General features: G+C 43.5%; 1 long non-coding RNA gene across 1 annotated transcript in view; it reads left to right on the top strand.

Moving 5' to 3' along the window:
* The window catches only part of LOC310769571, a 57,555-nt gene extending 32,799 nt beyond the window's left edge, over positions 1-24,756 (top strand). The window contains exons 2-3 of the long non-coding RNA XR_014551689.1: positions 23,639-23,762; positions 24,686-24,756. This is a non-coding gene — a long non-coding RNA (uncharacterized lncRNA). The remainder of the gene's footprint in view (positions 1-23,638; positions 23,763-24,685) is intronic.
* The last annotated feature ends 1,059 nt before the right edge of the window (positions 24,757-25,815 follow it).

The raw sequence follows: 25,815 nt of genomic DNA, 5'->3' as shown, positions 1-25,815 counted from the left end.
GCTAATAGAATGAAAAATATATTATTAGAAATAATTAATCAAGATCAAACAGGATTTCTACCAGGAAGACAAATGAAAGATAATATAAGGAATGTGTGGAGGAATATAAGGAATATAAGGAATAAGAGAATCAACTACCAAAGCGGGGACCCCTAAATAAATTTATATACAGACCAAACTATGCCCTTATGCCTATTGCCTTTACCATCTGCTATGTACCTGTAACTCTATGTAGCTGTATCTTTAAAACTGCTACTTTTGTGTATGTTATCTCTTTGAGTGTAGTTAAACGTAGTTCAATCTCTGTATCGATTTCCCAACTGCTTAGTGATTTTTATGTTTTTATATAAATTTGTATCGTTATGTACTATGTTTTTTATAACTTTGTATCAAACTTTGTACCCGAATTGGAAAATTGGCTTCCTGCCGCTTACAAACTGTCAGACTACCATCCAGTGCCATCTACTGAGTCTGCAATGAACACACACAAATACACAAGTCTAGATGTTTTTATTCAAATAAAGAAATGTAGACTAGGGCATCACACCCATACAAATAAGTAACTCCCAAACCCTGTCTTCAATTTCCTTATCGAGAAGCCCCAGACAGCTCCGCAGTTTTCCTGTAAATAAAGGAAAAACCTGACCATTAACAGTATTGCTGGGAAGCAGGAACCAGCCCAAGCCTTTTGTTTACAACATTCACAAATAATGACACCACCATTACCAAGTTTCTACCCCCTTCCGACACACCACTTACCTGTTCTAATCCCCTCACTGTGACTCTTCTGACGTCTTCTGTTTGTGATTACCATAAATCTGTATAGAAATTAAAGGGTATAATAGTAAGAATACCTTTTGTTCTGGGTTCTCTCTGTCACCTGTTATGTGAGTGTGAACACTGTTGCCAACAGTCCTGTTTTTTAAAAATAAAGATCAGGCTTATTGCCGATTTGCTTTCCGTATAGCCTGGCCTGGTCTCTGTTTATTTCCCGACCGGTTTGAGCCTCAAAAATGTGCTCTTTCTGAAGGTCCAGTCTTCCCTAAGAAGCTGAATTTCTTGACGAGACCCCATTTTTCTTCCTATGTCAGAATGTAATTGATATTATTGAGTACCTGGAAGTAAGGAATGAGAAACAGGTGGCATTGATGTTTGTAGATGCAGAAAAAGCATTTGATAATATTTCCTGTACCTTTGATAGAACGGTATCATATGTGGTGGACATGCAGTAAAGTAAAAGGCTTTTGGGAACTGATTTACAACGAACTAAAAAAAAAAAAAAAGTATACTTTCCCCAAAAAGCCTGAAGCTTTCCTGCTAGGAATAGTTGGCAAGGAAATAAAAAAAGAGGATAAAAATCTGTTTCTATATGCCACAACGGCCGCTAGAACTATGTTAGCTCAAAGTTGGAAAATGGAATTAATACCTACTATAAATGACTGGCAGACCAAGATGATAAATTATGCTGAACTAGCTAGAATAACAGGAAGACTAAGAGACCAGGATGACCAGAAGTTTCATGAAAATTGGAACAAATATCTGACATATATAAGAGATAAGTATAGAACTTCGATGACTCTGGCAGGGTTAGAACAACTCTAACAGTGTTTGGCAAATATGTAAAGGAGATAAAACACGTAACTTTAGAAATGATCTGATACCTACCAACGAAGTGAAGGGAAGTCCGAGGCTCGGCGGAGCCCAAAATAACTGTGTATTATATATATGATTCTTGTAACAGCTATGTTATATGCAACTTATGTAATCCAGACTGTATATATGTATAATTAATGGAAAACCAATAAAAATTTATAAGGGAAAAAAAAGATAATATTTCCTGTACCTTTATGTTAAAGGTTCTGGAAGAAATGGATTTTGGAGAAACATTTAAAAGAATAGAAGTCATATATTCAGAGCAACAAGCAAGATTAATAATTAATAATGTAATTGCAGAAAAGTCTAAAATTACTAAATGGAACAAGACAGGGATGTCCCTTGCTGCCTCTGTTGTTTATTTTAGTTCTAGAAGTAGTGGTGAGAGATATAAGAGTAGATGATGAGATTAGAGGAATAACGGTAGGAAATAAGTCATATAAATTAAAGGCATTTGCAGATAATTTAGTGATCACGGTGGAAGACCCAACCAATTCATTAGTAAAGGAAATAGAAAAAATACAAAATGTTGGACAGATAACAGACTTTAAATTAAATAAAAATAAACCAAAGCTCCTAGTAAAAAAATATGCTAGAACAAGATAAAAAAAAGTTACAGCTGGTGACAGATATAAATACATATAAAAAAGTGAAATATTTGGGAATATGGTTAACAGCAAAAAATATTAATATATGTAAATATAATTATGAAAAAATATGAAAGAAATAAAAAGAAACTAGAATCTATGAATCTATCCCTATTAGGCAGGATAGCAGCAATAAAGATGAATGTATTGGCAAAAATGTTATTTCTATTTCAATCAATCCTGGTAATAAGTAATGTAAACTGTTTTAAAGAGTGGCAGAGAGATATTACAAGATTTATCTGGAGGGGCAAGAAGCCAAGAATAAAATATAAATTATTAACACATCTAAAAGAAAGAGGAGGCTTCTCGCTACCAGATATAAAATTGTACTATAAAGCCTCTTGTTTGTGCTAGATACGGGATTGGATAACATTGAAGAATGTAGACTTATTAGATTTAGAAGGACACAACAACAGATTTGGTTGGCATGCATACTTGTGGTGTCAGAAGGCCAAGGTACGTAGAAGCTTCCAGAATCATATAATGAGAAAGGGGATTTTCAAAGTTTGGGAAAAATATAAAGATTTATTAAAACAAAAAACACCATGGTGGCTTTTGCCACTGGAAGCAATAGCATTGAGAAAAGTAAATATAAAATCCAATTGGGTAACATATTGAGAGCGTTTAACGGAATTGGACAATAAATTAAAATTAAAAGAATATAATGATAAAAAGAAAAGGTAACAGACTGGCTACGATATTTTCAATTAAATTAAATATTTTAAAATGATAAAAAGAAAGGATTTACATACAAAATTTCAAGATTCAACAGAGAAATACTAGATAGTGAATATAAATTACTATAAAAAATGCAGATTATTTTGTTGGAATGGGAAACAAAGGATGAGGAGGTCAAATGTGTAATGATAAAATGGGCAAAAGACATGGGACATAATATACAAATGGAGGACTGGAAAAGACTATGGAAAAATGATATAAAATTTACTGCATGTATGGTGAAATGATGGTATTCAACTCCAGTTAAATTATCAAAAATGTACAAAACAAAAGATAATAAGTGTTGGAAGTGTAAAGAAGTAGAAGGTTCATTCTTCCATATGTAGTGTAAATGTAAGATTATTAAAAGTTTGGGAGAAATGATCTATGAGTTGAAAAAAATGTTAAAAATAACCTTCGTTAAAGCCCCTGGAAGCTTTCTTAATAGATATAATTGGAATGGATATACCAAAAGAACACAAAAGTTTATTTATGTATGCAACAACAGCTGCACGGACATTGATAGCCCAACAGTGGAAAGAAGAACAAGCCCCAACTAAAAAAGTGGCTAGATTAACTGGAAGACTACGAAATCAAGAAGACAACAATTATAAAAAATGTTTATTGCATATTTACTAAATGTTTATTGCATATTTACTAAAGCTTTGTAACAAAATAAATACAATAGTAGGGTTTTAGAAAACGCTTGTACAAAATCAGAAAAATTAATGATAAGAAAATTATAGACATGTATAATATAAAAAATTACAAAAGAACCAGGGGAGGGAATGGAAGGAAGTCAAGGGATTTGCATAATCCCAAAATATGGACATAATATGGAATGAAAATGCTTTGTTTTCATTTTTTCCCATTTTCCCATTTTCCATTTCTTTCCTTTTTTCCTTTCCCCCCTTTCCATTTCCCTTTTTCTTTTTATTTAGAATTTGATTTTATTTATGGTATACGTAATGATAATTTAAGTATTGTGCAAAATAATAAAAAAGTATTTAAAAAATTGAATTGCATTGCGAAGGTCAGAGGAGTAGATGGGGGGAAGGGACTGCTTTGGGCTGTACCCAAAGCTATGCACAGGAATGGGCTAATGCCTCAGGACGAATGAGGCACAGTGCCCCATAACCTCAATCAACCTTACCCTCACCTGCCAGCTTCTTAATTTTAACTGACCCAAGGGATGGCACTGCCAGTCCTCTCCCTTCCTCCGATCTTTTGCCCTTGCATCTGTGTAGAGGAAGGGCTCTGCCTACAATTGGCTCTGGAGCTACTTACTCATGGCCATGGGTCCAACAAATGAAATAGGCACCACACACACAGACACACACACCTTAACCACATGATGTTTAAAATGTTCATGAAATCATAGAACCGTACAGTGGGGATCCAATGGGTTATCTAGTCTAAGTTCCTGCAATGCAGGCATGTAGCAAGTCACTTGGAGATCTCTTTTCCCCCCTAACAAGCAATTAATAAATTGAATTAAACCACAACTGTCATGTGTTATTTGTTTTTCTCGCAGGGTGACCCAAAGTGGCGTAGTGGTTAAGAGCGGTAGTCTCCTAATCTGGGGAACCGGGTTCGCGTCTCCGCTCCTCCACATGCAGCTGCTGGGTGACCTTGGGCCAGTCACACTTCTTTGAAGTCTCTCAGCCCCACTCACCTCGCAGAGTGTTTGTTGTGGGGGAGGAAGGGAAAGGAGAATGTTAGCCGCTTTGAGACTCCTTAAAGGGAGTGAAAGGCGGGATATCAAATCCAAACTCTTCTTCTTCTTCTTCTACATTAAAAACAATCTGGAAGATCCAATTTAAACAAAAAATACAGCTTCCCAGATCCCTCCCCACTGAAACAGGTCACAATGCCACCCTTAAGAAGCCAAATGTTTTTGCCTGGCATAAAAAAAACAAAACAGGTAAAGATTATGCCAGACATGCCTCCTTGGGGACCGCATTCCACATATGGGGGTGGGGGAGAGTCACCCCGGAAAAAGCCCAAGCAAGAGATTTCAAAAAAAATATTAGAAAAAGCCAAACTGATTTTCACCAGGACCACGGATGATTTATTGGGAGTTCCAAAAAATAATACACGGGGGTGAAACATGTGAAGCCATATATGTCTCTTGCTATTCCTACTCAGAGATTGTCCGTTGGGTTGTATTCACTGATAATCATACCCATAGGATAGCTAACGGTGTGCAGGTGTGGCCTTAGAGCGTTGAGCATGCTCAGAAGAGCTGCATGGTCAATGAGGAAGTAAACCCGTTTAACCCAAATAGTTTGGCTGGATAGTGGCCATTTGCCCTGACAAAATAAAAATAAGATTGCGCACACACACACACACACAGAGAGAGAGAGAGGGAGAGGGAGAGAGAGTACATTTAGTATTACTTCTTCTAACTTCTATAATAAGGTTGTCTAGGTCCTCACCATCATCATCATCGGAGTCATCAGGAAACAAACTGTTTTTGGCAGCTTTTCCCAGCATTTCTGCTTTGGCCGCAGACTTTATCCTGTCTTTCATATAGACTACTTTGCGCTTGAAGACGTTTTTGTCATTGCCCTGGTCAGAGAGAGGGAGAGGAAGAGAAATGTATCCAAGGATGGATCTACACTGACCTATTTAACATTATTTTTGCCTATTAGAACAATAGTAGTTATGTCATTCTACAATGTTAGGTAAAGGTAAAGGGACCCCTGACCGTTAGGTCCAGTGGTGACCGACTCTGGGGTTGCGACGCTCATCTTGCTTTATTGGCCGAGGAGCCGGCATACAGCTTCCGGGTCATGTGGCCAGCATGACTAAGCTGCTTCTGGCGAACCAGAGCAGCACACGGAAACGCCGTTTACCTTCCCGCCGGAGCGGTACCTATTTATCTACTTGCACTTTGACGTGCTTTCGAACTGCTAGGTGGGCAGGAGCAGGAACTGAGCAATGGGAGCTCACCCCATCACGGGGATTCAAAGACCTTCTGATCGGCAAGTCCTAGGCTCTGTGGTTTAACCCAAAGCGCCACCCGCTTCCCACTACAATGTTACTTGTTAGTTAAAACATTTTTAGGTAAAGGGACCCCTGACCGTTAGGTCCAGTTGTGACCGACTCTGGGGTTGCGGCGCTCATCTCGCTTTATTGGCCGAGGGAGCTGGCGTACAGGTTCCAGGTCATGTGGCCAGCATGACTAAGTTGCTTCTGGTGAACCAGAGCAGCGCACGGAAACGCTGTTTACTTTCCCGTCGGAGCGGTACCTATTTATCTACTTGCACTTTGACGTGCTTTCGAACTGCTAGGAGAAGTACAGTGGTACCTCGGGTTAAAAACTTAATTCGGTCTGGAGGTCCGCTCTTAACCTGAAGCTGTTCTTAACCTGAGGTACCACTTTAGCTAATGGGGCCTCCTGCTGCCGCTGCGCTGCCACCGCCGCACGATTTCTGTTCTCATCCTGAAGCAAAGTTCTTAACCCGAGGTAATATTTCTGGGTTAGCGGAGTCTGTAACCTGAAGCGTATGTAACCTGAAGTACCACTGTAGATAAATAGGTACCGCTCTGGTGGGAAGGTAAACGATGTTTCCGTATGCCGCTCTGGTTTTCCAGAAGCGGCTTAGTCATGCTGGCCACATGACCCGGAAGCTGTACACCGGCTCCCTAGGCCAATAAAGTGAGATGAGCGCTAGAATCCCAGAGTCGTCCATGACTGTTTAGGGAAGCTTTTAATGTTTGATGTATTACAGTATTCTAATATTTTTTTGGAAGCCGCCCAGAGTGTCCGGGGAAGCCCAGCCAGATGGGCGGGGTATAAATAATAAATTATTATAATATTATTATTAATGGTCAGGGGTCCCTTTACCTTACCTTTACTACTATTATTAGTGAAGCACTTCCCAAAGTGACTTACAATATAATACCATATATATGAAACATAAAAGCAGTTTTAAAAGAGCAATAGCACACCCATGAAAGCAATGGAAAATCCAAGAGAGACAAAGCTTTTAGAATGCTTATCAAAAGTAGAACATCTGTAGCGGGCACAGAAATGACAATAGAGGAGACGCCTGCCAATTGGAGAGTGCTGGCCTGATTCTGACATTGTGTGGGATGGACCTCTTGACAGGATATCACATGGAAGAAGGAGCAGTCTTGTTTTCTGCTGCTCCAGCGAGTGGGACTCGAACCGGTGGATTCCAAAGGCAAGAAAGGAGATTCCAATTAAACGCCAGGAAGAGCTTCCTAATAGTCAGAGCTGTTTGAGAATAGAATGGACAACCTCAGAAGGTGGTGGACTCTCCTTCCTTGGAGGTTTTTAAGCAGAGGTTGGATGGCCATCTGCTAGGGATTTGGGAGCTGTGATTCCTGCATTGACGGGGACAGGACTAGATGATACTTTGGCTCCCTTTATTCCCCCCCCCCCCGCCAGGATTTCTGAGTTACAAATTAACCAGCTCTTGTAACTGAAGCATTGGACAAAGAGTTGCGATCTAGCTAAGTCCTGCTCAGAGGAAATCCATGGAAATTAAAGGTTCTAAGTTAACCATGCTCATTAACTGTAGTGTCTACTCTGATGGCTACTAGTCAGGATGACTCTGCTCTACGTCCGCAGTCAGAGGCTGAAATGCATCCAAATTAGGACTGCCACATATCCAAGTTTTCCAGGGAATTAGACTGTCAAAATGACATCCGGGTGGATTTCACCAAATTGACTAAAATTTCTGGGAACTCCGCATGGCAACTTTCACTTTGGGGAATATGGCAGCCCTAACCCAATTGATGGAAACTGCAGAACAGGAGACTGCTCTTGTGCTTGGCTCCTGCTTTATGGGAAGAACAGGATGCTAGATTAGATGAGTCATTGGTTCTTCATATGTTCTAATGTGTAGGACCAACATCAGACACAATGCATTTTCTCCTCCCTCCCTCCCCTTTTTTACTTCAGAACTTTGTACTAAGTTCAACTCATGCTCAATTGGGGGTGTTTTCCCCCTGGGCCTGTTAGTTGTGCCCATTCATTTCAATGGATCTGCTCTGAGGAGGACCACCATTGGAAACAACCCAGGCTCTCATCTTCTACTCACAACCCATTTGTTTCATTTTAGAACAAGCAACAGAACACATCTTCGCCCTATACAGCAAGTAGCCAATTCACACCCACGTACCATCCCACATACAGACAACCACAAACATTTAACATTACTTACTACGCGGCCCAGTTTATCTTCACCATCTGAACCGCTCAGAGTCGAAACCAGCAGCATTGCAGCTAGCAGGATGAGACACGACTTCATGGTGCGTCAGAATTGGAGTGTCCTCCTTGAGTTGGCCAAAAAGAATAGAGGCAAGGAAGAGTTGCCTTTGGTCTCTGCTGTGCCCAGGATGGTGCTCTCTGCTTTCTTTATATAGCCCTTCTTCAGCTCTATTGGGTGATGCAACCTCTTTCTGGACTAACACCAAGTGCCATTAGGGAAGGCAATTAGGCATCTTGTGCTGACGTGGAGAACAGGGCGCACCTTGCCAAGGCTGTGTGGTCTTCTGTTCTCTTTCTTGACTGTTTCCTATATCCTGACTATTTCCTATATCCATGTCAGAATTGCCTAATGCACAGCTCCCCAATCATTTTCTTCTCCATCACCCATCTCACAAATATGCATGTGCACATTGGAGAAAGCCCCCCAAAGGAATGTATATTGGACCCATTGATGTATTTCTTGGTTGTTGTTAGCATACACCCTTCAACATTTTGTGAAAAAAATTCAGGGCACCCCCCCCCACCACCCATCTCCATCGCTCGCCGCCTCCCTGCTGCTGACCTCTTCCTTTCCCATAGCCTAGAGCAGCCTCCAGGAAGATCGCTCCAGGCCATGCTGCATTTTGGGAAAATCAGGGCATCCCGGATTGGGATCAGAAGCCAGAGCAGCTTCTGTCAATTCAGGATGTCCTGATTAAATTGGGACACTTGAAGGATCTGATAGCATAGCCTGAATGCATAGACACACAGCCCCTGAAACACATCCTGCAGTCCTGTCCTTATCTACACAAAATCCACAGCCTCATCAATGGGTATGTGGCTAAGACTAAAAATCATGCCTCTGGCACGGATACACTGTCTGACATAGGATTTAAGAGGAATATTCATTTCCTGGACGTGCTGAAACAGTGGAGGGAATTAGGTCTTCTTATAGATATTAAAAATTTAAGACAGCCATTGCCATTGGAAGATTTGTAGTGCTGCATCACAATCCTGGATTTGAAACAATGGAGGGAATTATGTATTATATATCTTAATTTAAGAGGACAGCTCCTTATTTACTATTCTGTCTTTGGCTTACAGTGATGCTTTGATATAACAGTGCAACATGATAACCAGGTATCTGTTAGATCAATCTATACTACCTTTATTTCTGGACTCAGACAAGGGCTTCCATTCAAGGAACTTCTAGCATTCTTACTGGCTGCTGTCAGGCAAGCAGTAGTACAACAATAGGAACTTTTGGACAATCTATCCTTGCAAACATGGTATAAGAACATTAGTAACATTGCAGTCTTAGAAATGATTACCCACAGACTGTTATTTGCTGTGGGGTGAAGAAAGGTCATTATCCTTTAATGCTATATAGTGGGACTTTACTTTAGAGACTTCTGAATCACATAGATAAGAATCTCTATTGGAAACCACCAAGACAATTTGGCTTCCATCATCCTCTCCTGGTCTTCGGCTGAGGTCCAGCTCCTATTTCTGTACTTGTACATGCAAGTCCTACTATGTGAATGTAATCTGCTCCTGAGAAACAGTTTATAAAACAAGCTGCCCAGTGATTTCCATTATTTCGTATGGAGAAAACCTCAATGCATTCCTCACCAAGAAAAGTTAACTCCCACATGTCAGACTCCCTGTCTCTCGGACTCACTCACTCTTATCTCTGGCTATACTCCCAGAGTTTTTGATCAGCTGGAGAATCAAAGGTTCTGAACAGCTGCTCATTGATGTGCATCTTCAGATATCTGAATCAGACATTTATTCCTGTGTGCATTTATTTTTGCCTTTCATTCATGTATGATTTCCGTATATATGGTGCTAATGCTCCTGCTCTCCTGTTCTGTTATGAGAGGAGGGGAGATGTTTTATGTTGACTTGATATTATCTATTTGCTTCTATTTGGGGATACACACACACACACACACACACATGCTTGATTGATCCTAGAGTATCTTGTGCTACAGCTCTATTTTTCCTTGTTCAGACCACACTTAGATCACTGTGTTTAGTTCAAGAAGTTCAGGGAAAATATTGATAAGCTGGAATGTGTGCAGAGGAGGGCGATGAAGTTGATCTCTTGCACGGTGTCTAGTTCTGGGCAACACAGTTAATGAAGAATATTGATAAACTGGAATGTATATTTCAGCTTGTGGTTCGAGGACCCGACCCCCGCAATGTGGAAAGAATACACAAGGACACGTTATATAAGGTTAATGGGCAAGGAAAGGCCACAACTTTATTGATTACAGCAGTGAAAAGGTATTGGCTTAGGCATTGGATCTCTCAAGCAAGTGGGTTTATTCACCAGTAGGTGGAGCCTGTTGATGCTAATCCAACTATAGGCTCTCCCCTGATGTCACCGAGGGTCGTGCCATGGCCTCCCACCAAGCAGGCATCGGACAGAAATACACGACCGCCAGATTCCTTTAACGGAATACCCCTAAATTGAAGGCATAGGCGATGGCCACACCTAGCTCTTCGACACACCACAACACATTATTCCAATGCCTAACCGCCACCCGAGCCAAAAGGCTCGCCGCCAATACCCTTACGGCTGTAACCAATCCCGGATGCTATTGATGACACTATCTAACCAAATGTCGTTCCCCAGGTCTGATAAATGCACCCCGTCATTCCGGTATAAGGCTTGGTTGCCGATCCGGATACGGTCATGATAAATGACTCGGCCATCCATGAAGCGCACCCAACGGGCCACTGCCCAATTTACGAGTTTCCTGGTTTTTTCAATGGCCATACAGCTGTGCGCACCGCGCCAAAAAATTCTCTTCAGCAAAGAGGACCAGAACACCGTCGTTCTGGGACATAAGGCTGCAAACGCATTCAAGTCTCTTTTTATGTTTGACAACAAGTCCACGCTCCTTCTGTTGGCAAGGTCATTCTCCCCCAACTGAATGACAAGGATATCGGGAGGGCCGAACGTGGCTACTCTCTCCCACAGCAATGGTATAAGCTCTTCCCAATGCATGCCTCTTCTCGAAAACCAGGAAACTCGAACTCCAGGTGGTAAACCAAGATTAGGCACGAGGCCACAGCTGATCGCCCGTACGCGGGCCCAATGGACTATACTGTGGCCACAAATCCACACACTTCTCCTGAAAACAGCTGAGGATGAAAGGACAGAAAAACAGGTAAGTAGGGGTAATATAGCAGAGTGCATTCTAGCGAATATAACTTGGATTTCCACTGGCCCATTTCCTTAACCTTATCCGCAGGCAGACCCAAGTGCGCGGCTGTTGTTGCGGCGCCAACCCTGAATGAGTGCGCAGCATACTCCTGGGAAGATAAACCACAAGCCTCAATAGCTTTGCGGAGTACCCTGGTGAATTGGTGTCTCAATAAGGGTGACCCAACTTCGTGAACCAGAAGCGGACCCAGGCCGGGTGGTCTGAGGTAGAGGTACCGCCTAGTGTCCTTTACTGGGCATGGGCCCTGCTGCGCCAACGCTGTAAGCTTAACTAGAACACCCCTACCGGCCTGATCAGTTTTGGACTGACGTATCCGCACTGTCAAGCTAGATTCGGACAACTGCACGTCCTCCCTAAGGAGGCCGCGCGTTGAACCTCCTGCGCTAACTTCAACCACAACTTCACCAACTCTCAGAGCGCCAAAAAAGGCGATAGCGTACGCCGCGGAAAAGAGGCGGGCCTCAAACTTGGTCCAGCAAATTGACCTGAGCTTTATGCGTATCTGAGATAGCAACCCATAAGAAATTGGCTTACGGCCCTTGGCCCTGGGGGGTTGTAGCCTGCCCCAACCCTCAATAGCTCTACGGATCAGGAAGTCACTACACGGATCAGAGGAAAATGTGGCTTTAGCAAAGAAGCTGATGGCGGCTACGTGTATCTTTAAGGTTTTGGGAGCACGTCCCAAATCGTCAAGATGGGAAAGGTACTGCAGAACATCATAAGTGGTGGGTGGCACGTTATGCGAAAGCCCAGATATCCCAGACCTGAAACCCAGGAAATCGCACCAGGCCTTCTTGTAAGACCTGAGAGTGGAGGGTGCGACAGACACTAATACTCCCTGTATCACTTTGCGTCTCCAGCGTTCCACAGGTGCTCTGGAAAGGGTTCGGGCAACAGTTGTGCTCCAGGTGCTAGCGACCGGAAGCGAGATATCTGAAAGCGAGACAAGGCATCAGCTATATCATTATTGGTCCCTGGTATGAATTTGGCTGAAAAAATTATGTTGTACTCAAGGCACCGGAGAACGAACGCCAGCAGAAGGGAGGAGACCCTCGCAGACCGAGATGACTGCCTGGCCACCACTGCCAGGTTGTCGGTCCTGAAGCACACACGGCGATTTTGGAACTCCTCCGTCCAGATGTGAACGGCCACTACTATTGGAAAAAAAAAACTCGAGAAAGGTGAGATCCCGCGTGATGGCCTGGCCCTGCCACCCCGTTGGCCATCGTTGCGCGCACCGTCCCCTGAAGTACAAGCCAAAGCCCAGGGACCCTGCCGCATCTGATTGGACCTGGAAATCTGAGGACAAATTTAGAACATCCTGCCATAGGGATACCCCATTGTAGTATTCCAAAAATGTCATCCACACCTCCAGGTCTGCCTTAACCGACTTGGAAAGTCGGACCCTGTGGTGTGGGTGTCTGAGACCAACTGACAGCCTGCCCGATCGAAGAATTCGATCGAAGAATGCGGAGAGGAGGGAGCTGGATCAGGGAAAATGCTCGACCCGGAGGGTCCCTATCGTCTGTTCCCTGCTGCGGGGGCTTCTCTGGAACTGGAACCCCGCCTCCCCGAAAGGGCTGCTTCCCTTTGTAACACGCTACGGCTGGGAGTACCCCTGCATACCTCTCGCACTCGTGCAGATACTTACAAGACTGCCTTTGGCATGACCCCTTATTGAATTCCCAACATACCTTGCGCTTTGGCTCCCTTCTCAGGTCCGGCTTACCCGTGCAATAAGAATCTAATGGCTTCTTCTCAACATACGGGACGACCGCCACAGACCAGGTGCCATTTTTAATTTGATCCCAGCATGCTAGAGGGATCCTGGAAGCCTTCCTTCGGACTTTTATCATAGCTAATGGTGGCGGCCACCCCAGAAAGCACACAGGCTGTTCTGACTCTTCATCATGTCGCCCGTTTTCGACTTGCTCTTCTTACACACGTGCTTCTTCTTGGTGCGTCTTTTGCCTGACGGTTTGTCCCCCCTCAACTGTCTGAAGCTCCCCCTCCAGCTGCTGGGCTGCTTATTCTGCAAAGAACTGGAAGAACTGGACGCAACAGGGTTATTGACACAGGCTGGTGGCCTCCGCACAGGCGACCCAATGCAGTTCTGAGGGCCAGAGGCCTAGTTTGCTCTGCCGCAGTTACTGCCTGAGAGCTTGGGCCTGCGCCTGAGAACTGAGAATCGTTGAAGAGGGCGACAGAGGTGCCTGGGAGGTCATCAACCTGGGTGAGAGGTGGGCTCTCCAGAACCACCTGGGAATCTAGTATCATATCAGGGGTAGCAGCGGAGGGCATGGGGTTAGGGATTGCTCGAAAAAATGCTGCTCATAATCATCAATGAACGATCTAAAGGCATTTAGGTAGTGTGAAATAGGTTTGGGGTTATTATCCCGTCCATGTGGCACCCATGCAGCCTGATTCCACCACAGAGCACTTACTCTTAGGTGCCATGGATAACGCGCTAAAGCTACTGCCACAAACACGTGCTACTGTTTACAAGCGGTTGTACAGGCACATGTTATAGATTCTGAAACGAATGTACTAATTAACGATTGATTTACTTATAATAAATAACGATTTTTCCAAGTATTTGGTTAAATGTTCAATTGTTTATCCAATTAGTATGTGCGTGTGTGTGTTATTGATTACTATATATATATATATATATATATATATATATATAATGCTTCCTACTTCATATTATAATATCTCATTCAATATGCAGGGGTCCCATACAGGGATCAAACCAGCAACCTTGGCATTATCAGCACTATGCTCTAACCAGTTGAGCTATCCAGGCTCTCTAGAATTGTTTGGGACCCCGAGGGTCATTCAGTCCAACCCCTTGCAATGCAGGAATATGCAGTTGTTCCATACAGGGATCAAACCAGCAACCTTGGCATTATCAGCCCCATGCTCTAACCAGTTGAGCTATCCAGGCTCTCTAGAATTGTGTGGGACCCCATGGGTCATTTAGTCCAACCCCTTGCAATGCAGGAATATGCAATTGTTCCATACAGGGATCGAACCTGCAACCTTGGCATTATTGTCACCACGATCTAAGGAACTGAGGGTTCTGAAATATATGTAAATTATTTATTATTAATTTTATTTTTATTATTATTAATTTTATTTGTCTATTTATATATTTATCTTTAGATTTAATTAATTAATTAATCAATTTAATCTTGGTATGTGATGCCATTCCACTTATTCTCTTTATTTTTTTATTATATATTATTATTATTAATATTCTTTATTTTAATTTTTTATTTATCCATTTATTTTAATTATTATTATTATTATTATTATTATTATTATTATTATTATTATTATTCTATTATTTATTTATTTATTTATTGTTATTATTTATTATTAGTGTTATTTATTAAAATCTAATCCAGTATTATTTGTTCAATCAATTACCACTGTAAGTAGAATTAATTGCTGATACTATCAATTGTCTACCGTAACTGACGATGATATGAAATAATTATTCATCACTTGACTGATCCGTTTGTATATGTCTATAAATTTATTTATTTGCCACCAAACTAATGGGTCAGGTGGATAGACACAGCTAAATATTTAAACCTGCCTCCTGAGGAGCAACTCACAAGCATGTAGTGATGAAACAATAGGAACAACAGAGCAACGCAGCCCTCCCACTGCAATCAAATGGAATCAAAGAAAATCGCTCTCAGGGAAATGTCCTTTAACTAACACTTTGCAAAACAAAAGGTAATGCTAGAGGCCCAGCAGAAGGAAAATGCTGCCAAAGACAATGTTTCCTTGAGTTGATTATTAACGCTTGGCTATATAAATTCTTAACTTCAGCTGAATTAACTACACTGTGCAAATTCCATGCAATAGTATGCTCAGAACGTATTTCCTTATTAATTTATGTATCTGTTAGTCAATATACAATTCAGGCAGATGCACACAATCAATTATATAGAGCTGCTTCCTCAGGTAAAACTCCTAGTGATTTAGAGGGATGGTACAATAGAACAATCAGAAAACAACAGACACAGGAACTGCTATCAAATGAAAATGTAGGAAAAATACACTTAAGGAAATGGTCCTTCTACCAGCATTTCAGCAGAACAGTGAGCCTTTTAAATAAATAAATAAATAAATTCTCATTCAATCCTCTGCAATGCAGGAATATGCACGGGGTCCCATACAGAATAAGCTATACGTCACTTAAATGCACCACTTGTATTTATTTATATTTATTAAATCACAACCCAGCAAGAGTTCAAGCAGCAGCGCTCAGCTAGTTGTTAGCACCTGGCTCCAAGGAACAGACACATACACAAAGAAACCCCAACTGCAGTCAGACAGAATTGGAAGATAATTGCCTACAATTAAATGTTGCCCCTTTTAAATGATAGGCAAATCTAGGCGCAAAGCAACACCAAGTAATCAAACAGAATTGAAAATAACTGCTTACTAGGAAATGCCCAGAAGCTGCAGCCAAATTAAGAGAAAAGGAAATCAACAAGATTCCAGGCCCACACCAGTGGCCCTCTGAAAAGGAGGGGTGAGGTTGCTCTTAAGGGGAATATCTCACTACTGGGAAAACTTCTACCAAACAAAGGAAACTTTGCCAAACAAAGAAAAGTAAATCTTTGCCCACAAGGTCAGCTCCATAAGGGTGCTTAAACAGACAAAAGACTGCAAATGTTCAAACTGCTGGTTAGTTAAACTGACAATGCAACTAGAGCTGCTGAACTGCCAGGTGCTTAAAGACAATGCCTAACAAACTGCCAGTCACTCAGAGAGCAATCAAGCCTGCCCCAGCAGTTGAAAAACCTGTCTGGTAACTGTGATGGCTCAGGCAAGAAGCAAAGGGAACTCTGAGAGGGTGGGGGGGGTGCTGGGAGGGAGGAGGGGTGGAGGGAGGAGAAGCCTGGGGGGAGTTGGGGGGGAGGAGGGGGTAAAATGAACACGCCGGGCAAGGAAAACTTTAGAAGAAAAGGAAAATAGCTGTCCTTTACAGTGAGCCAAAATGAAGTGGAAATATAAACCGTGGGTTAGCCTGGACTTTTCAGTAAGGGTCTATAAGCCACAACCTTTTTTATTTGTTTGTTTGTTTAAAAGCGGTTTTCTTTAGGGACCCTGTACTGGCAAGTGAAGCCAATGACAAGAACCAGGCAAAGGTACACCTTCAAAGGTTCTAAACGTATAAATGTACAATGCTGAGGAATGGTTCCCTGATCAGAAACCCTGAATTGTCCGCCCCAAGCCCTGCCTTATTTCTTCCCCCAAATGCCAAGCGAAGAGGGGGGGTGACCTAGGTAAAGTAAGAGGGGTGAAGTTTAAGTGCACAGTCTATTCTAAGCCCCGGCATCATTTAAAATTTCAGAGGGGGCTCCCGATTTAAGTGGTACCAATGGAAGGGATGGCAGGGTAAATCAAACCCACACTAAAAGAGTAATAAATCAACAAACAGCAGGCACAAACACACGCTGCCAGCACACACACACACAACTTAAAATTAGAGAGGAACAGGCAAGTGCAAGGGAGGGGGAAAACATACAGGCACCCTGGCCAAAATTAAAATAAAACGCACAGCCACCAAGGCAGAGGCCGGGGAAGGAAAGTGAGGAGGCAAGGGAGATAGAAAGACGGCACTCACACTCAGACCTCGCTGCTGGTGGAGAGACCGTGTGCTGGGCAAAGGAACAAGCTGCAGCTTAAGAAAGGTAATTCGCACTTAAACCGCCCAAACAAATCCAGCACCAGGAGTGGGGGGAAATAAAAGGTTAAATGTAGGTTTTTACACAGAAAAGAGGACACAGCAAGACAGCAAGGCAAACTTGGGTGCCTAGGTTTTTAAAAGCAGTAAAGCAATGAGTGCACGCAAGCCTCCTAAATTTAAAAAGGCAAGCCAGGAACCAGACAGCCTCCACACACACAAACACCCCCCGACTCCAAACCTCGTGGCTGAGCTCTTCCCTGCGATTACTTTCCCTGCAATGACTCGCGGCGAGACGACGAAGAATGAGGCCGGGGAGAGGCTGGCGCCGCAGCAAAAGGCTGCTGAACACGCCCCCTCCCAGGCACCTGGTTGGATGCCTGCCGAGGGGGCGTGGGCGCCAGCCAGGTGAGGGGGAGGCAGGGGGCTAATGCCCCTGCTAGGGGCGGTGCTCGGCTCCCGCCCACAACCACTCCCCTCTCTTGCAGGGAGGAGAGTCTTTATCTATGCTATCCTCCATGCTCCCCTTCACTTGCCTTGAGTGACATAAAATGCACTGCTTAATCCGTCAATGGCTCCAACCAGTCCAGGCTCTGATTCCCAACAGGGATCGGTTAGATGCCTACAGGAAGCCCACAAGCAGGGCTTGGAGGAAACAGCTTCTTGCCACCACATGGACTCCTTGGTACCTGTCAATCACAATTTGATGGGAGGTCTCCTCCAGGTGAAACATTCAGTGAGGCTTCTTCCCAATTTCCTCCAACAAAGTTCACATGGAGATTGGGCATACCTGGCCTTTATTAAGCATATTTGATGTGCATGTTGTGTTGCTGTTACATGACAAGGAGCATTCATCCTGCATTCCTTCTTAATATTTTTTGCAGAGTGTTCCCACATCTTCCTCTTTCCCACTTCTTCACGTTAAACTTTGCAGGGTATTTTGACATGTGTTTCTTTTCTAAACATTATTGTGCCAGGGCAAGGATGATGAACCTTCAGCTTCAGACCTCCCCATTTCGCCCATCAGACAATTCTGGGCAAGCTTCCCAATCACCTGACATCCTATCTGAGGTCAGGTATGGGCAAGCGCAAAGGCGGCTGGGCGAGGGCAAAAGGGGTCTCTGGAGCACCAACAATCAGCTGATAGGTGGCCCTTTGGAAGTCCCAAGTGCTGAGCTTCAATGAGAAGCAAAGGGCTTTTGGAAAGGGGCAGGGGGAACTCCCCAAGGCAGGATTGGAAGTCCCAACCACCAGCTGATAACCTCCTGACATCATCCTCACACTTCCCCACTAATCTCCCACTTCAGATCAGGGGTGCCTCATGCCGCATTTGAACTATCATAAATTCGTGGGGGAATATTAACCCCCACCTTAAGGACAGACATCCATGACTTAACGTCTCTTCTCATTGGAGAACCAACGAGGCGATGAGAAATGTGAAGTGCTTTGGGGAAGTAACTCCCTGTGCCCTGTAACGGCTTGTCCCTGGCGGAAACAGAAAAACCTGTTGGCACACTTAGGGAGGAATAACCAGCTGCACAAACATGAGATGTGGGGGGCACCTGACTTGTCAAGTAGTACAGGTGAAAAGGATCTCAGGGTCTTAGTAAACAGCAAGCTTAACATGAGTCAACAATGTGATGCTGCAGTAGAAAAAGTGAATGACATCCTAGTGTGCATCTGCAAAAGTATAGTGTCCCGAGCAAGGGAAGTAATAGTATTGCTCTATGTTTCCTTGATCAGACCACACTAAGAGTACTGTGTCTAGCTCATGAAGTTCAAGAAACGTATTGATGAGCTGGAATGTGCGCAGAGGCTGGTGACCAAGATGATCTCTAGTACAGTGTCCAGTTCTGGGCAACACAGTTAAAGAAGAATATTGATAAGTTGGAATGTATGTTCCCTTGCCCTTGCCCTCTCACACACACAACTTTTAGAAAAGAAATGCACTTTTAGGGGCTAGAACTGCAATGTGAAAATGCCCTGCAAAGTGTGACATGGACAAATAATGAAATGGAAGGTGTAGAAATACCCTGCAAATAATCAGGAAGGAATGTGGGATGAATGCTAATTGTCATGCACTGTCCACACAGCATACCCTGTAGGGATGCTTAATAAATGCCAGATATCCTCTGACCCTCTGTGTGATCCTCTGTGTGAGCTTTGTGGAAGGAAATTGGGAGGAAGCCTCAGTTGAATGCATCACCTGGAGGAGACCCCCCTCAACCTGTCATTGGCAGGCACCAAGGAGAGTCCATGTAGTGGCCAGGAGCTGCTGAGCAGCCCTCTTCATGGGCACTTAAGGCAGGCAGAGGGGCAACGGATAGGATCCAGGGCTGGAGTCTTCCTTCACCCCAAGGTCCTCCCCCACCTGCAGTCCATGTGGCATCTATCAATACAGCCTCTGCTCCTCTGTTTGGTGACAAGGAAGAAGACAATGTGTTCTCAATTCTGCTGGATTTCCCTGTGTGCAGCAAAGTGGAGACAATGTCCAGCTCATTCAAGCACCACAAGGCAGGGAACAAAACCATTCCTGGCCCAATGAAGCTGCAAACACTTTCTGTAACAGACGCCCCATATCACCCCATCTTGCCAAGGTTGTCCTGGCTATTGATTCTACCTGTGTTATGGTTCGTCTGTTAAATTGCATTGCTGTTTGGAATGAGACCTCCTCAGCAGATGACGTGTCTCATTTGTAGGAACAGGTGACTCTCAGCTTATGGTGGGGTTAAGTTCCAGTGACAGTGCCTAAAGTCATAGTGGGAGGTAGTCAAAACATGTTGGGTTCAATGGTAGTTGGGATTGCAAAAGTTTCCAACCCACCTGATGCTCACACCCATTCTGCCCAGTTTACAACATAAATATCATGTTGCATGTTCTAGAACGCTTTCATGGGGACCTGAAGTAGGCAATCAATGTTAAGGAGAGTCTGTGGAGCAGATGTAAAGTTCTGTGGTGTAGCTGTGGTGTTAGAGGGATACGGAATTTGGTTCAGATCTGCTCCTCCCCAGTCCTATCCCCACATCACCACCCTGCTTCAAGTCACATCACCAGTGTATGGTCCTGTTCTTCTGAATTAGCACACAGCCAACCAACCAGGAGTGCAGGAGACCAGTCAGAGCAGAAGGAGACCTCAAGAAAAGAAGGGTGCACAACTGCCAGCAATCAGCCTAATCTCCTGCAGCCCTTAGCCTAATTTCACAGGGGTATCAATGAAAGAGGAAAGAAGGGCCAGGGGATGGCTTAGGGAGTGGGAGAGGGAGTTGGAGAGCAAGGGAGACAGCATAAACAGAGAGAAAGGGAACTGCCCCACCCACCAGCATGGGGATGCCAAATGGGCCGAATTAGGAACTTGTGGTTCATCTCCCTTGACCTGCTCCATATGACATGAAGGACAAGGAAATTTGAGGAAAATCTGTGTCCTGATTTGGGAGTGGGTTCCATGGCCCAACCCACATATTGGGACCAGAAAAACCTGTTGGCACTTCTGGACAGACATATTGTAGGTTTAAATTCAATACACCAAATGGCAGGTTTGAAGGTCATGATTTATTTTCAACTTCATGGTTCTGGCAGGCCATCCGAGGCAATGGGGTGTTGTTTGGGGTGCCCATGAAATCTGGGTTCTGAGTTAAAGGAATAAGGAAGCAGAGGTGGCATGCATTAGGCCTTTGAGATATTTTGGTGAACCTGCTTAGCATTTGGTTTGATTCCAGTCTGATTTTCAGTTTTCCATGACCAGAGTCGCCTCTTCACCTGTGAGGAGAAAGGGGAGGGGAAGCATACCTTTGAGAGATCAGCTGAAACTTTCTCTACCAAGCAGGCAGCAATCACAGAATTTCAGATCTGGATGGAACTTTTAGTCTAATGCCTTCACATGGCTGAAATCTGTAGCATGATACCCTCACTCACAGCTGGTCAACCAGACTATGTGCAGACTCGCCCTCTCATCCCCAAACATCCATCCTTAGGGAATTGGATCTATTGTCTCACTGCCCCCTAGCATTCCATAAAAATCACCCCCCCAATAACTTAACCCCAAGTGATCCACTCCTGCCCTTTAGGATTGCAAGAAACAATTTTTGACTTCAATTTAAATCATGGGAGGCGAAAACAGATATACAGATGCATGGGGATTATCCAATGAACTCATTCCCCACTAATCTCCCACTTCAGATCAGGGGTGCCTCATGAAGCATTTGAACTATCATAAATTTGTGGGGGAATATTAACCCCCACCTTGTACTTAAGGACTGAGTTGCATGACTTAACGTCTCTTCTCATTGGAGAACCAATGAGGTGATGAGAACTGTGAAGTGTTTCGGGGAAGTAACTCCCTGTGCTCTGTAACGGCTTGTCCCTGGCGGAACGAGTGTGTGAGTTCCAAATGTCAATGAGCATCTTAATCTTGATTAAGATCAAGATACTGATCATTTGGCTATTTAAACCAGCCAAAGGTGGGTTCTTCTGCTCTACACATCTCTTGACTTCTCTGAAAGCGAATTTCTTTCCATCCCTGGAGAAAGAGTGAAAGACCACTAGCTTGGTAAGGACCGCATTTTCTCTTTGCCTGCAGCAGTTAGATCCAACCCAGTGCTGTCCTGGCTGTTCCCCAGAAATACCTGGAAAAAAGAAACTGCAGACAAAAATGCTCTGAGGGACGAGGAAATTTGGGCCAGAATCTCCTGAGTGGAGTGCTGGGTTTTACAGCACTTTTCAAATGCTCAATGTGTTTATTAGTGCCCTTTCTTCTATACTGAAAATGTTTTTATCATGTAACTTTATGTATAAATAATAGTGTTTAAAGGAGTTGTTAACAGTATATTATTTAAACATCTTTCTATTTAAATATGTTATGTATGCTTTTTTAAAGTTTGCCTTTATTGATACTCTTGAATTAATAGTTTTAGATGGTCCCTTTTGCTTTGGGAAGCGCCAAGTCAATTTCTGTCTGCATGCCTGTCTGAGAATTCACCAGAAGAGGGTGAGTACAGTGGTACCTTGGTTTATGAACTTAATCCTTTCCAGAAGTCCGTTCTTAAACCAAAGCGTTCTTAAACCAAGGCATGCTTTCCCATAGCAGCGGGGGACTCAAGTTACAAATGGAACATTCTCAACAGGATGTGGAACATGTTCTTAAACCAAGGAAAAGTTCACAAACCAAAACACCTACTTCTGGGTTTGCAGCGTTCCCAATCCAAGTTATTCATAAACTAAACTGTTCTTAAACCAAGGTACCACTGTCTCTTCTTTAAAGAAGGGGGTCATCAACCATGCCCTAGGCCCCCCCAATGCCTCTCAGTGCCAACAAAAACTAATAAATGAAAAAAGGAAGAGAACCTACCCACGTGGCGCTGACCCAAAACCTTGTGCATGCACTATGTAAAAGAATGAAAGTTCACTAACCCCCCATCTCTTCCCCCTGCTCTTCTCCCCAACCTTATACTTTATACGTTAAAGTCTCAGAAAGAATATCATTGATCTCTAAAGAAAAATTTATGAAACAATGTATGTACTAACCCAAGGCAATCTTTAATAAAAACATTCAAAGGGGGGGTGGGTTCCCTAATGTTTCCTGTTTTCAGCAGCAATTAGGATTGGGATTCTCTCCAGAAACAAGGGATATCCTTTTTGCCAACCCCTTAGTGTGTTACTTCGGCAGATAAGACATTGCTTTGACTCTTCCTGGAGCTCAGATCTGAAGAGGGGCAATCCAGCCCAGGTATTTTAAGGTCAGTTGGCGACTGTTGCACAGCATCAGGCCTGTTCAGGGGATGCTGCCTGTTTAGGAGTATACTGAGAAACTCTCTAAGTATAAAAGAATAAAAAGGGGTGGGTGGGTTCCCTAATGTTTCCCCTCTGGCCTGAAGGCTCTTTTTTGGGGGGGCAATGACACTACTAGAGATAGACAGCCAATGGAAGTCAACTGGATTTTCGATGAAAGGTTGGCTGGCTGGACAAAACATGGGACGTGGCTTTCTCAGAAAGATTAATTTATCCGAATTGGGTGGATTGAGGAGTAAGTTTCTAAAGACAAATCTGACACAGCATGTTGGTCATCTTACGTGAACAAGAATGGACATTGTCTACAACTTCCAATGGGTCCAGCTGCACAGTGGAGGGCATTCCTAAGTAGCCTACATGCTGCTCAAGAACATTTGCTCATGTCAGAGATGTGCTCTAAGTCTTACTCTAAATCATCTGTCAAGTGTGCCTATGTTGAGATTCCTGCATTGCAGAGGATTAGATGATCCTCGGGGTCCCTTCTAGCTCTACATTTCTATGATTCTGATTCACTTCCTCAGATGTTTTGTGATATTATCCTTTGTAATATGACTCTAAATGTTGTTGCAGATATTGCTCTCGTGGACTCTATTGCTTTGTGCTTACTGTATGTTTTCTGGAGTTCACTAAAAATATAATTGCAAGTTCCTCCCGCTTCTCCTTTCAGTTGATTCAAAGCCAGTTCCCTCTCCATTCATCATGAAGAATCTTGTGATCTTGGTGTCTGTTCTGGCACTCATGAGCTGTGCAATGGCCGGAGGCTGCAGTCGTCAGAGGTGTACACCAAATGCGTAAGTATGAAAGGGAAAGGAAATTGTTTCAGATGCTTGGTGAGGACATCCTTGTACCTGGAGAGGCATGGCAGACTGGTGTGTAGCAGATCATAAAATCCGAAACAAAGGAAGACCAGAGTCCCACAAGGAGCACTTCAAAGAGAGTGGAGTCTCAGGAAGACATAAATGGGCACCCAGTTGGCCTTCTGGAAATTTCTCAGCAGGGAAAGGGTACAGAGGCTCCCCTGGTTTAAAAGCTAAGGAAAGGCAGATAGTGGGGATTTGTGAAGCTCCGGGAACACTCTGTGTTCATCACATAGGTGTGCTGAAAGCAGGAAGCTATTCTCCATTCTCTATTATTATCATTATGATTAATGTTATTAGTGTGCTCTATGCTCCTAACCTGGTACCCTTTGGATGCTACAACACCTCTGACTGTTGGCCAAGTTGGCTGGAGCTGTAGTGTGAAACACCTGGAGGGCACTTTGTGCATTCAGGAAGGCTGGTGCCATTGCACAGTCAACCACTCTGCACCCATGTAAGATTGTGGCTAAACCACCTGCAAACCAACTAAATTGATGGATGTCAATTTTCTGCTCATCAATGGTCTACGACGTCTTCACTGTAAGCCTACGTCTACCTCAAAGGACACACACTATAAATAGTGGGCTTAGATTCATGGAATCTATTTAGTCATGTCCATTGATGCAAATTCAGTCTACTCTGAGGAGGACTAATATGGGATACAGTGCATTATTGTTTTCTGAGTGCCTTGAATTCCCCTAAATAATTTTTAAGGATAGCTGTTTCAGCTGATATCCAAACAATCATTCCAGGATTCAGAGGCATGGTTGTTGCGGTGGAGGAAGCTGTTCAGTCATTTTTAATATGTGTTGGAGATGCATACTCAGATCTTAAGCTGCATCTCTTTCTATTTCTAGTGCGGGGAAAATGGAATGTATTTGTTACGACGAAAATTGGAAACCCACAGGAAGTTATGTAAGCAAAAGAGGTTGGTATGGACCGGAAGATTCTGGGGGATGGGGGAAAGGATGATGAACCTTTTGGATACTCTCTATGCTTTGGCAGCTTTCCCTTTTCCTCCTATGAAATATTTAAAAGTCCTTCTTCACTGAGAAATGAGATCCGCACCATTTATGGTCTTGATCATGGTTCGCTAACATCTTGTCTTGAGGGCACATGGGAGAGCAGGGAAAAGTTTTTCAGGCATTAAACATCAACTAAGGCCAACTGCACGCTTCAACCCTTTCTATGGGCTTCAGCAGAATTGTCCTTTCAAACGTGATTTGGGCAGTGAGAGAGAACACCTAGGATGGCAACTTCCTGGTCAAGATGGCTTTCTGTTTTGGCTGTTCTGTTCATGCCAGGTGCTCCTGTTCCTTTAATTCTAGCAGACTAGAATTCAGCAGGTGTAACTTTGCTAACAAAGAAGTATCCATGATGGGAAGTTACTGACTTGCTGAATGTCTATCATTTGCTCAAGTATTAAACAAGGTGAATGCTGCTCTAGGAAGATGAGAAGGCAGTCAATAGAGGACTCAGAATGAGTTGGGGGGAGGGCAATAAGGATGAGCAGAGACCCGAGAAGCATGCCCTCAGAGGAAAGGTTATAGTCATATCCAACTGATTTATATTCCGATTAGAGCCATTGGAATTAATGGACCTATGTTAGGCATGCTCTTTAATTTCAATGGGCCTACTTGAACTGGCACTAACATTGGATACAACACATAGTTGGTTCAGCCTAGAGAATAGAAGAGTGAAGGGGGAGAGGAGAACACTCTTTACATCCATGGAAGGCTCTCAATTGGAAGATGGCAAAGAACCATCCTTTGCTGCCCCAGAGGAGAGGAGTGGGTCTTGTGGCTTAACTTGCAGGAAAGTAGATTTTGGTAGAACGTTAGGAGGCAATTCCTGATGGTAAAAACAGGGGGACAATGGACCCAATCCCAACAGATTTGTGTTTGGGATTGAGAGAGCAAGAATGCCCCTACTTTTTTTAGAAAGCCACAAGTTGGGGATGCTTGTAGTGAAAGGGACTGGACTCAGT

Source organism: Podarcis filfolensis (genome assembly GCF_964270895.1).
Source record: "Podarcis filfolensis genome assembly, chromosome: 8".
Taxonomy (NCBI): Eukaryota; Metazoa; Chordata; class Lepidosauria; order Squamata; family Lacertidae; genus Podarcis; species Podarcis filfolensis.
This window is presented reverse-complemented; position numbering and strand designations above follow the sequence as displayed.